The sequence below is a fragment of the Xenopus laevis genome, chromosome 3L, assembly GCF_017654675.1.
Source record: "Xenopus laevis strain J_2021 chromosome 3L, Xenopus_laevis_v10.1, whole genome shotgun sequence".
Lineage (NCBI taxonomy): Eukaryota > Metazoa > Chordata > Amphibia > Anura > Pipidae > Xenopus > Xenopus laevis.
The window spans coordinates 31,292,952-31,305,425 of record NC_054375.1 but is presented as its reverse complement, the minus strand read 5'-3'; the positions used below and the strand labels follow the sequence as shown (position 1 = coordinate 31,305,425).

Here is a 12,474-nt window from a genome sequence, read left to right as displayed (position 1 = left end):
ACTCGACATTGTCATATAACAAGGGCTAGTGATATGTCCCTTTTTGCTTCGCCACACATTTTTTGAATTTCCCGCGAAACTCATGAAATAAGTGGAAAATACACAAAACACGAATTTTGATGCCGGTGACAACTTCAACGCCGGTGACATTGGACACCCATTAAAATCAATGGGAGTCCATTAATCATCCCCAGTGCCAGGATTTTTTGACGCCAGCATCGGAACCATCGATGGCGTCAAAATTCTTCTGACGAAATTCGTGAATTTTATTGCTGGCAGCAAAATGCGCAAATTCGCCGCGAATTAGCGAATTAATTTGCCCATAACAAGCAAGGACAACGAGGGAAGAACACTGTACATGCAGAAAAAATTCATCATGAATTGATAATTGTGTTCCTGAACTTAATCACATTTTCTGTCACTGATTCCTTTGGTTTGCTGCTGAATAGGGTTTTATTAAAAAAAAATTAACAAAAATAAAAACTTGCCACCAAAAGCCTGGCAACTGTTTTGTTTTTGGCAAAAGCAATCATTTGTTAAAAAAAAAAAAAAAACATTCAGAAGTAAGCCAAAGCAATCAATTGCTGTAGGCGCAAGTTCAGGAACTCAATTGCAGTTTCTTCAATCGATTGCCCAAACCCACGACAGCACAGCTTGATAAATCAGTCCCATAGTGCCAGTACCAACAAGAACTTAATTTTATCAGGAGGTGTAATTATTTAACCAATTTGTGGTGATGTAAACGATTTCCTGTTATATAAAATGGCATCAATTTTGTGCTGTGTCAGAACAGTCTAATAGAGTATGCTACTGTAGAATACTATGTGCTCTGAACAAAATATCCTACTTTGATATTTTTTCCTGTGTTTTTTATCCCTCACAAAAACGGTGGTTTGTTTTCTAGCTAAACAAAACACACAGCAAATTTGTAGTGCATCCATATCAGGTGAAAAAAAATCGCTCATCCCTACCTTCATTTTTGTTAAAATAAAAAGACCTATCAAACAACTTGTTATCTTAAACGTTGCATTGTATCTGAAGAATATACCAATATGGAGAAAGCTGTAAAAAAACAGCAATTAGTTACATTTTTTATTTTAAACCTGAAAATGTCAGTACCCTGTGGCCAGCATCAAACCGACACAGAAAAGTCTTATCTACCAATAATTTAATCAAATTGCTTAAATTCACACTTTGACCACAACTTGTACTATGATTATCAAGTTTTAATAAATTCATATAATTATAAAAAAAAAAGGAAATTCTGCCCAGTAGGGATGTAGCGAACTGTTCGCCGGCGAACTTGTTCGCGCGAACTTCGACCGTTCGTGTCCGCCTAATGTTCGCGAACATTTGGGAACGTTCGCATTTTGAGTTCGCGTTCGATTCGAATACAAATCGTTCGACCATTCGACCATTTGACCGCTAAAATCGAACGATTTCCATTCTTTCGAACGATTTCCATTCGTTCGAACGATTTCCATTCGTTCGAACGATTTCCATTCTTTCGAACGATTTCCATTCGTTCGAACGATTTCCATTCGTTCGAACAATTTCCATTCGTTCGAACGATTAAAATCCTTCGAACGTTCGATTCGAATGAAAATCCTTCGATCGAACGATTAAAATCCTTCGAACGTTCGATTCGAATGAAAAATCCTTCGAACGTTCGAATCGAACGATTTTAGCGGGTGTTCGAAGTTCGCGAACTGTTCGCGAACGTTCGCATTTTTTGCCGGTGTTAGCGAACGGCGTTCGCGAACACCAAATCGGCAGTTCGCTACATCCCTACTGCCCAGTAACACTTAGCCAGACCTGTGATTTTCCAAGAAGCAGTAGTACAGAATATGTATAGCATGAAATGGAAAAGAGAAGGTGGATCTTGATAAATAGTCATATAATCCTTTGTAAGCGGGTGGGTATTGAGCGATGGTAGTGAGCAAGCCGTGATGCTGAATGGATAAAGTACACTTTAGTAGCCTTTTCATATATATATATTTTTTATATAATTTTCAAACGACTGTAAATGCGCAAATGTATTAAACTTTTCAATTTGTTACCCTTTTTGCCAAAGTCTATTTCACAGGTACTACCTCGATTGATAATATGAAGCTACATCCTCATCATTATTATGTCAGTGACATCATGTCCTGTACTCCAAAAAAGTCATAAAAATAAAAGGCTGCTGTTTTTTTTCATATATTAATGTGGTATTATGTTTGCAGGTTGTAACTGTTAAATATATGTTATTTAAAGTTTTTAACCATTGGAAGCTCATGCCACATTTGTTTTAGGATGGGCTTATATCTAGTACAGTAGAGGATCTCTATTGTTTTTTGCTTGCTTGGACATTTCTAATAATAAGTGACCACTTCCAACAATCACCTGGAAATAGCTCAGAAAATGGCCTACTAAGCTAGATGCAATACGAAATATGCTGCCTGGGGTGCTGTGGTTACTGGGATGAAGAAGGGGTATTTGAACATTCTGTGGTTCTTTGGTCATGTAGGCTGTTGTAGAATGCTGACAAGAAGTAAGTCAGAGGGGTTTGACACTTCTAAAAAATCTTATAGGAATGAGTATAAAGTGGGGGATTTTTTTCTGTGATGAGCTCTCATTTCACACCTTGATAAATTTGTCCCTTACTTTTAATGGCAAGTTTTTTCTTGTCAAGATTTTTTCTTATTTTTACCAGGGTCTGATTTATTTCCACAATTGGCCATCATAGATCTGTGAAAATGTTGGTTAGAAAACGTATAATCTGGAAACTACAGGCATGGGATTCATTATCCAGAAACCTGTTATCAAGAAAATTATCAACCATAGACTCTTAATCTAAATAATCTAAAGTTTTTAAACTGATTTGCTTTTTCTCTGTAATAATAAAACAATACCTTGTACTTGATCCAAACTAAGACACAATTAATAACAGAACCAGCCCATTGGACCTATTTAATGCATTCATGATTTTCTAGTAGATTTAAAGTATGAAGATCCAAATTACAGAAAGATCCGTTATCCGGAAAGCCCCAGGTCCCGAGCATTTTGGATAACAGGTCCCGTACCTGTACTATCTGTCTTCAGTGTCACTTGCAAACACATTGGGCCTATTTTCTAACATTTGAATTTCTTTTTTTTTTATTATCACAAATCATATTTTTTCTCAAAAAATTTTTTTTTTTGTTTTTCCTAAAAAATGTGTAAAATATACAAAAAATTCTAATACAAAACTAAATACTAAGCTAAAACAAAGCTTAATAAAAGCAGTTGACGTCCCATAGAAGACAATGGGAGTTGTGCTGATTCTATTTGGCCATTTCAGACAGAGGTTTTCATTAATAATTATCTGTAAAACTTTTTTAGAGGGGATTTTTAGAGGTCTTAGAGATTCTTGTATTTTTTTAGTGCATAAATCAGACTTTTTTTTTTTGTTTGTGCTTTTGATTTTCAGATCTTTTAATAAGTTGCATTGCATTTCAGATTTTGAAGAAAATGAGTTTGTTCCCAAAAACCTATAAAACCACTAAAATGAGAATGTTGATAAATGGGCCTCATTGGGGCAGATTTCTCAAAGTGTGAATTTAGAACTCACAGAAACTCACCTACTTTCTATTCATTCCCATAAGATTTTCAGAAGTGTATCAAATGGTGAACTCTTTCACCCAATGATAAATATGCTTCTAAAAACCAGATAGGAATGAATTGAAAATGGGCGAGTGTTCCTGTGGTGAGCTCTAATCTCAAATTTCGATAAATCTACCCCACTTGTTATATAAAAAAAAACTGGGCAGGAAAAAATATGACCTTTCATAAATCAGCAGTAGTCAAGATCGAGCAGGATAAACTGCGACCTTTGATAAATATGGCCTTATGTATAACAACTATCCATTTAAATAGCGCAGACAGTTAAAGTGACTGGAACAGCTGCATCTTGAAAGCTTGGCTTTATCATAGGTTCCTTACAGAGTCAGGAGGCAGTGAGTATAGCTATAAAGGTGATTTATGCCCCGAATATAAATGTCCTGCTAGAATAGGCATGCAAATACAATTCTCTGCAAACACAAGGCTATATTATGACAGTGTTTGTCTTATTTGCATTTTTAGCTTTGGGAGACGGTATTGTAAGCAAATGGGTTTGTAAAATTTAAGAATATTTATTTTACTGCTTAAAATGATATAGAACCTAAAGGAAAACAATACCCCCAGATTGAATACTTAATCAGCAGATCGTTTATATCATATGAAGTGGCCTGTAAAAGAATCTTACCAAACTGGAGAATATATACATTATTAAATATTGCCCTTTTACCTTGAGCCACCATTTTGTAATGGTCTGTGTGTGCTCTCTGAGATCACCTGACCAGAAATACTGCAGCTCTAACTGTAACAGGAAGAAGTATGGGAGGAAAACACAGAAGTTTGTCCAATAATTGGCTCATGTGACCTAACATGTCTGTGTGCCTTTTATTGAGGAATGAAACTTTTTGCCAGGGTTCGCTGCGAAAAAACGTTCATAGTCTCCAATGTTTTGTGTGCTGAAAAAGTTGCATGAAAAAAAAAGTTGCACGTAAAAAAAAAACACCAATTGATTTTTATGCGTTTTTCAAATATTTGGCAAAATATTTGACAGATGTGCTCATCACTAGTGCCTTTGGTTTGTTTCTGTGCAGGGTGAATTGTATGGTCCCAGTGGGAGACCCTTAGTACTTAAAATGGTGATTTTCTATTGAGAATTAACATACTACATAGAATTATGTTTTTATGAAAATGCTTTATTTAGATGAAGCAGGGTTTTATATATGTTTTATTTGGTATATTTTAGAGAGACCTACATTGGTTGGGAGTATAGTTTTCCTTGAAAAACAAGACTAACTAATGCTTGTGAGTTTCGAAATTGACAGGATGCCTGCAATATAAATGCTTAAGGGCACCACAGTTATTATAAATCTCCTTTCTCTGTACATAACCAAGCTGTGTACCTTTATGTATTACTATTTTTCAGAAAGAAAAAATGTGAGGAAACATCTACTGCATAATGACATGGTAAAGATTTATTTTTAAGATTTATTACCAGTGTGAACCACTATCTAAAAGAGCTTTCAAGTGCATTTAAAGGCTTGCTACAGTGGTCATAAATTTACCATTACAAAAACAATTCCGAGTGCTCACAGACACAGAAGTAAAGAAACTTGTTGATGCATGGCCTATAAAAAATTATGATTTACCTAGCTTCTTTGGTTTATATATCATTATTTATTATACAACATGGTCAGTTAAGAAAACACCATTATCAAACAAATAGAAGTCCAGACACAAAGCCTGAGTGTCAGGAATCGGCACTCAGAATCCAGAACCAATGCAAGGCTGTTACTTCTGCCTTTAACAGCCACCTTTCACCTCGGGAGGAGCCCTCAGCTAATTGGATGCCGCCAAGGCCTTAAAAAGAGAGGAGCCAAGCGAGGGTTCTGGGCGAGCAGAGGGGCGCGATCGTTAAGCAAAGTATTTTGGGCAAAAGGTCAAAGTTCAAGGGTTAGACAAAACGTAGTCAAACAGGCCATGTCGGTGGGGCAGAATTCAAGCGGAGTCAGACAGGCAAGGGTCAAAACCCGGAAGATCAATCAGAGTAGTCAAACCGGCACGATAACAGAATGTAGAATAGTCAAATAACAGGCCAAGGTCAGGATCACAGAATTCAGGAGAATGTCAGGCAGGCAGGGGTCAAAACAGAAATCAGAGGACAGAATATAACAAGAATAGCACCCAGGAACTCACAAATGGAACCAAACAACGGGCAGTGAGAAAATCTACAAGGTCCCTTTAAATATCTTTAAATCTCGCGTCATTGCGCTATGACGCCATCACGCCAGCGTAGTTTGTGCATAAATCCAGGAGATGCGCGCCATGCGCCAGATCAATATGGCGGCCGTCCCCGCCCAGAGCGCGGCGGTTGTCCCCGACGGCCCACTAGACCACCAGGGTGAGTGTTTTCATCACACTGACGAAGTGAGTGGGGACACCGTTTTAAGGCCACTGATGGTAATAGCTTAGGCAAAAATGTATTTGTTGCCTTTTGGTAGAATCCTAGCTTAAAGGGCAGTTAGGATGGGAATAAGGATACACACTGCTGCTCTAAAAACCCCGGGAATTATATCAGGATGGTCAATTCCATTATGCTTCCTTACATCTCATATGAACAAAAATTCCTACAACCATATGTTTAAAAGCCCCTGACAAATTTTGGATACGAAAGGATTTCACAAAAAAGTGAAATACATTGGCTTAAATGGTGTGAGAGACTTCCAGATTAGCTGACGTTAGCTATTAAGTATGAGTTACAGGGCAGTATAACCTCTTGTTCAACATCAATTCAATGAATAGAACTTGTGCTGAACATACTTCATGGCATTGTTTGAATGACGAAAAATCAAAGCTATTTAATGTTTGCAAAATGTATCATTCACATATGCAGAATCTATAGGTGCATAGTGCATGTGTAACGACATGAAAACCATTTCAAATTAGAGACCCTCTCTTTATTTGTGTGCAAAACAGAAAGGAAACTCAGCTTCCCTCCTAAAATTACCCAATAGACTAACATTCAACCATCACTTATCTTCACTGAATCCCTCTGCATTACCCTCTTACAACAAAACAGTTTGCCCCAAGCAGCACATTTCCTCCCATTATAGCACAAACTGGATTCTTGAAAATAAAATGTAAATTCCTAGTACTTGAAGAGGTCCTCTGGGACCCCCCCAAAAAATGCAAACTGGTCTCCGGCTTGTATAAATCACCTCTGCCATTTTACCTGGCTTAGGAAATGGGAAGCAACCATTCCTCAAATCCCAGACACATCCTCGGGAAAAATATATGAACAGATTGTACATATTGTACATAATTGTCTTCATACCATTTAGACTAGGTATAGGTGGATGAAATTTAAGTCTACTTATTGGCTTTACCTTACCCCAACTTTGCTTTAAAAAAATGGGCAAAGCTGGTTTGTGTCCTATATGTGCTTAAATAGATGCCAATTTACTCCACTTAATATGGGGTTGTTATCATTTAAGCACATTTCAGGAATAACACGTTTCTTATCTATCTTTACCTGAGGTTTTCTTACTGTAACTCTGCCGCCTACGGGTGATTGATGAAATGCGTCCTCTTAATAAAACTAGGAAGTACAGGTATGTAAGGAATATCTTACTCTTTGCCAAAAGGTTAATTATGAAATGGATGGGCCCAATTGCACTCCCATTCCTCAATGGTTGACATTGACAATCATCTCCCTTTTATAAATCACTGGTCTGGGGTTTGTACACCCAGGTCAATGTGTTTCAGTTGACTATATCAGTCGGGGTTTACATGTTCACTTAGGGGCAGATTTACAGTATGAAAATGTAATATTAGAAAACAACACAAGCAAAACTCACCCATTTTCTATTCAACCCTTTGGGTTTTTTAGAAGTGTGTTTATCAAATTGTGAACTCAGACTTACACCCATTGATGATCACATTTAAAAAAATCCCATAGGAATGAAAAAAAAAAATGAGTATGAATTTTTCCATGCTGAGCACTAATCTCATATTTTCATAAATTTGCCCCATCAAATAGGGGTTGCCACAAAAAATTTCATAAAATATAGACCCCCTGAATAAAATGTAAACTGGAAGCAAATGTATAAATTATTATGGCAGACTATGCTTGAACGTCTGTACCCTTATACGGTACAGTATATGATATTGGTATGATTTATTTCCTGTATAATCTTATTCTGCTCATAGATCATTTATTCATTTTACACTATAATGTTTGTTTTAGTTGGGTTTAAAGCGATTACATAATTATATAAAAAAATTAAAAAGTTATTTTTTAAGACAAGGTTATGAATCTTCCAATTTTCACTAAGATGGGACACATTTTAAATGTTTATCCAAGTATCTGCAAATCATTTTGCATGGAATATTCATTTCTCACCTTTAAACCCTGATTAAATTGACCCTAATGTGTCTGTGCTTGTGGTATAGAAATCTTTTGTGGTGTAGAAATTAGATTACAAGTAGTGATGAGCAACATTTTCACCAAGTTTGCGCATCAAACATTTTTTGTTGCCCATGGAAATGCAAATGTTTGCAGTTTTGCTAATTTTGCTGATTCGCCCCTCACATTGGACGTGAATCTCATCTTGCACAAAACAGGATGCAAAAAAGAATACAAAAAGCAAATGTCAGTAGGTCTTAAACAATTAGGAGTCTAAGCGTAAAAAAAATGGTATTGATTTACACTGAATAGTACTTAAAACTATACTGTATTACATATGTCCCCCAAGCTCAGGTAACTGCAAGGAAAGATATCACTGCCATACACTGCAGCACAGTACACTGGGCCATTCAGTGTTTTGAAGAGAAGAGTTAACAGCATTCATTTGGAACCACCTCAAGCTACGAGTTTGGGGAAATGGACCCAGACCCCTTTTGATATCTGGTAAGTGCACCCTTCTGTTTTTCAATTACCATTGTTTTTCAGCCATGTGTGCAGGGTCTGGGGTTTGTACACCCAGGTCAATGTGTATCAGTTGACTAGATCAGTTGGGGTTTACATGTTCACTTAGGGGCAGATTTACAGTATGAAAATGTAAGATTAGAACACAACACAGCAAAACTCACCCATTTTCTATTCAACCCTTTGGGATTTTTAGAAGTGTGAACTCAGACTTTCACCCATTGATGATCACATTTAAAAAAAAATCCCATAGGAATGAAAAAAAAAATGAGTATGAATTTTTCCATGGTGAGCACTAATCTCATATTTTCATAAATTTGCCCCATAGACTTAAGCTATAGACACACTTGGTTTGTTTTTAATGCACATATAAAGTTTCAGCAACTTATATATTCTTTTCATTTTGAGCCATTTAGCGAGTTGGTCACTAACCCCTCCACTCAAGCATTTTTTTTTACTTTACATGTCCTTTAAAAGGAAATAAATGAGTAACATAAAAAGAGTCTTTCCAGCCAAAATTGTCCCATTGCCTTCAGTGATTTATATAGAGTATAGTATGAGCTGGTGTAATAATGATGTAATGGATTATATCAACTCTTGCAATGCATGACCTTAATTTGTGTAAAAAAACAAACAAAGCAGCCTTATAAATATACCAGCTATGTTGGCTCAGTTGTAAACATGTATTCTGGACATGCAATGCACTTGTGTGTTATTAATATTTTATTTCATATTTAATTATTTGTTTAACTGTACCAGTGTTCCTTCCATGCATGACATGGAATTTATTATTTTCCCTATGATAACCTCAGATTGACTACAGTGGCTATTTTATAAAAATGCAAAGCAATGAGTAAAAAGTAAAAAAAGCAGGAATCGTGGACATGAATTATTAATTCGGAGGAAAATATAGTTCATGTGCCCAACACTGCTGATCCCATCACATTTCCCGCAAAGCTTGGCATAGACTTCATTTATATTTTTGTTAAGCATACTTTTTCTACTCTATAGTTATCTAGTGGCTTAAAAAGGAATTTGGGTCCTAAAATAGATTAAATAAAAGCAATTAAATACATCTTCAGTTACAAACATTCAAATGTACTAAACTAGCTAGAAAAGACATTATTTTAATGGACAATACAATGGTGTTATGCGGTAGGGCACACTAATTATGACTCACAAAGATAACTTTTTCTTGCTAACAAAGTGACTTTTTTATTAGAGAATTTCCCAAAATGGCATGGTTTCAATACAAATATGAATAATTACAATAAGTTAACTAACCCGTTAGATAATATAAAAATAGTGTGTGAAATATATTAGCATTTTCTTAAAATAATTCTTATAGAAAATTCAATATATTTAAATAATATATTTGCATTTTAATGGTCTACTTTTTGCCTTTGTATTTCTTGTACCTGATAAGACAAGCAAAAATGGTGATATTGTCAAGGTGGTATGAGACCAGTCTAAAGAAATCAGATCTAAAATAAATTAATAGTACCCCTGGAGTAGTGATGTGCAGGCTGGCCTGATACCCACGGGTTGTGTGGGTTCGGACCGATTGTGCCACCTTTGACTGCCGGCTTCCAATTTCTGGTTTTATAGGAGTGCACCTGCCCTGCCCCTTTTGTGATGTTATTGGCATAAACACACTACTTGGGTAAAAAACAATATGATTTAGCAAAGAAACAAATAAATATTGAGCTAACAAGAATATGAACATTACACTTTCAAAAAAGATAGGTACTGCTAGATGTTGTTTTATGTTCTGCACCAAATATCACTTGTCTTTTAGCACTTTATCTTGAATATTGTTATATTTTTGTATTTATTTATATGCTATTATTGTATTGAATTGAACCCTATTAGTTCTATTAATAAATTGGGTAAATGTACAACACTATGTACACAAGTATCACTACTTTAAAGAGAAAAAATATTATTGTTCATAAAAAAAAATCATTTTTATAAAATGTTACTAACATTATTGGGGAACACGGTTAGACAAGAATAGGTTCAAAGCTGGAAAGGAACGTGCAGTTGGATCCAAACAAATGACATTTGTGCATAGCAAAGATTGTATTACCACATTTTTTTTATATATGTACTGTATTTACTTAGACGCAAATAGAAATAACAAGCCAATCTAGACCCTAAAACTGATGACTAATGGCAAAACATCATTAAAAAGGGAAAAAGGAGAAATTACAAGACCATGCTTCCACTGATCATTTCACTAAATCCCTATTGTGTTCCTCAACTTTAGTCGACTATAAGCCAATATCAGCTTTGACAAAAAAAGTCACATTGTTGCTAGGTGAACAGAAAACCAGTTATTCAAAGGACATTGAAGGTCATGCAACTGTCCTTTGTGGTAACTGCATAGCAAGATCGAACTGGAAAATAGTGACACAAGAGAGTAAGACCTTTGGTACATAGAAGAAAGAGAATGATTAACAGATCTTCAGTGCTTGAAGCAAACATTCTGCAATGAGCTCACAAGAAATCAGCTTTCTAATTTTACTCTTATGTATAAAACCAGTAAAACTGGTCCAAAGCAGCTTTAAAATACTGTCATAGTTAAATTGATAAATCCATGATTATGGTACAGGGACTGTTATCCAGAATTTTCGGGACCTGGGGTTTTCCGGGTTAAAAAAACAAAATTGCCAAAAATAAAAAAAAAGCAAACATGTAAAAGAGTTGACTCCATTTTATACACCGTAGCCTGGCGATGTTTTCTACACATAGTAATAAATATGCCCCTATTAACAGAGAACAGAAGAACCAACTTGTTAAAGTAATGAAACGATTTGTCAAAGAGCAATATAAACACTGTTAACATTACTACACTACACAAAATCTATCTTAAGGTATCATGACACCTAAAATCCCTCTGGAAAACAAATTGTTTGCACATGGTGCTTACTTGCAGAAACCATGCAATCTTAATAAAAACTAAAGAATTCTTCTATGTTATCTACAGAACAAATTTAAAAAATGACAATCAGTATGTACAAAGCAATTTTTACTTACAAAATTATACACATAAATTAAATGTTCATTTGCAAAATCCTGTATTTAAAAGTTGAGGCCTTACCATGGAACCTATAAAGAGGTAAAATAAAAGAGCTTATTTATGTTGGATTGAGTACTGCTGCACCACTGGACCAGGTGGTAGCTCCAGGGCTCATTCAGCACCCTACGTCAATCACCATAGTTGAGTTGCACCAAAAGAATCCGGAGTACTCATCATTGATACCAGACAGAATCACACATGCATATACTTCTCAAGATTTCCCCAACACAATACTGTGAATAACCTTGCACTTATCAACACTGAACCTCATTTGCCATTATTTGTACTCCACACAAACACTGGTCCAATAAGACCAATAAGTTCCATTTACCCCCACTCATTGTAAGCTATTTTTCAGCAAGTATACATATTATACTCAAGGTCAATATTCTACTGTGTGGTGCTGTTTTAAATACTTTAGCAAAATCTAAGTAGATCACATCCACTGCCATGGTAGATTTTAGGTTCCCGCTCACCTCTGCAAGATCTATTATACATAAAACTATGTTGGCACAAACTCATATATTATGTCATATTATCCCTTTCAAAAGCTATCATGACATTGATGTCAGACAAACAGGTCTATAGCTTTTAGGCTGAGAACAGGATGAATTTTTGAATGTGATCCCTTTTAAAGTATAGCGGTCTAAGCAGAATTAACAAATGATCTCATTTACTAAAGGAATGCAAAGTGCAAATATGTGTGCAATTATTAAAGTCTAATTACCCACAATGCCTTTTACAGTACTTTTCAGAATAACAGCATATTTTTATCTACTGGAAACAAGATGTAAATTTTGCACTAGATACTAGTCTTTAAAGGGCACAGCTTGTACTTAAAGAGGATTAACTTGGGCTTCTATTAACATGCCCATCAGCTGTGCACAAT

The 12,474-nt window shown here is 35.6% G+C and overlaps 1 protein-coding gene across 4 annotated transcripts in view; it reads right to left on the bottom strand.

The window, feature by feature from the left end:
- LOC108710851 (gamma-aminobutyric acid receptor subunit beta-2) overlaps positions 1–12,474 on the bottom strand; it is a 142,357-nt gene that overhangs the window by 37,092 nt on the left and 92,791 nt on the right. The gene's annotated exons all lie outside the window — the stretch shown is intronic.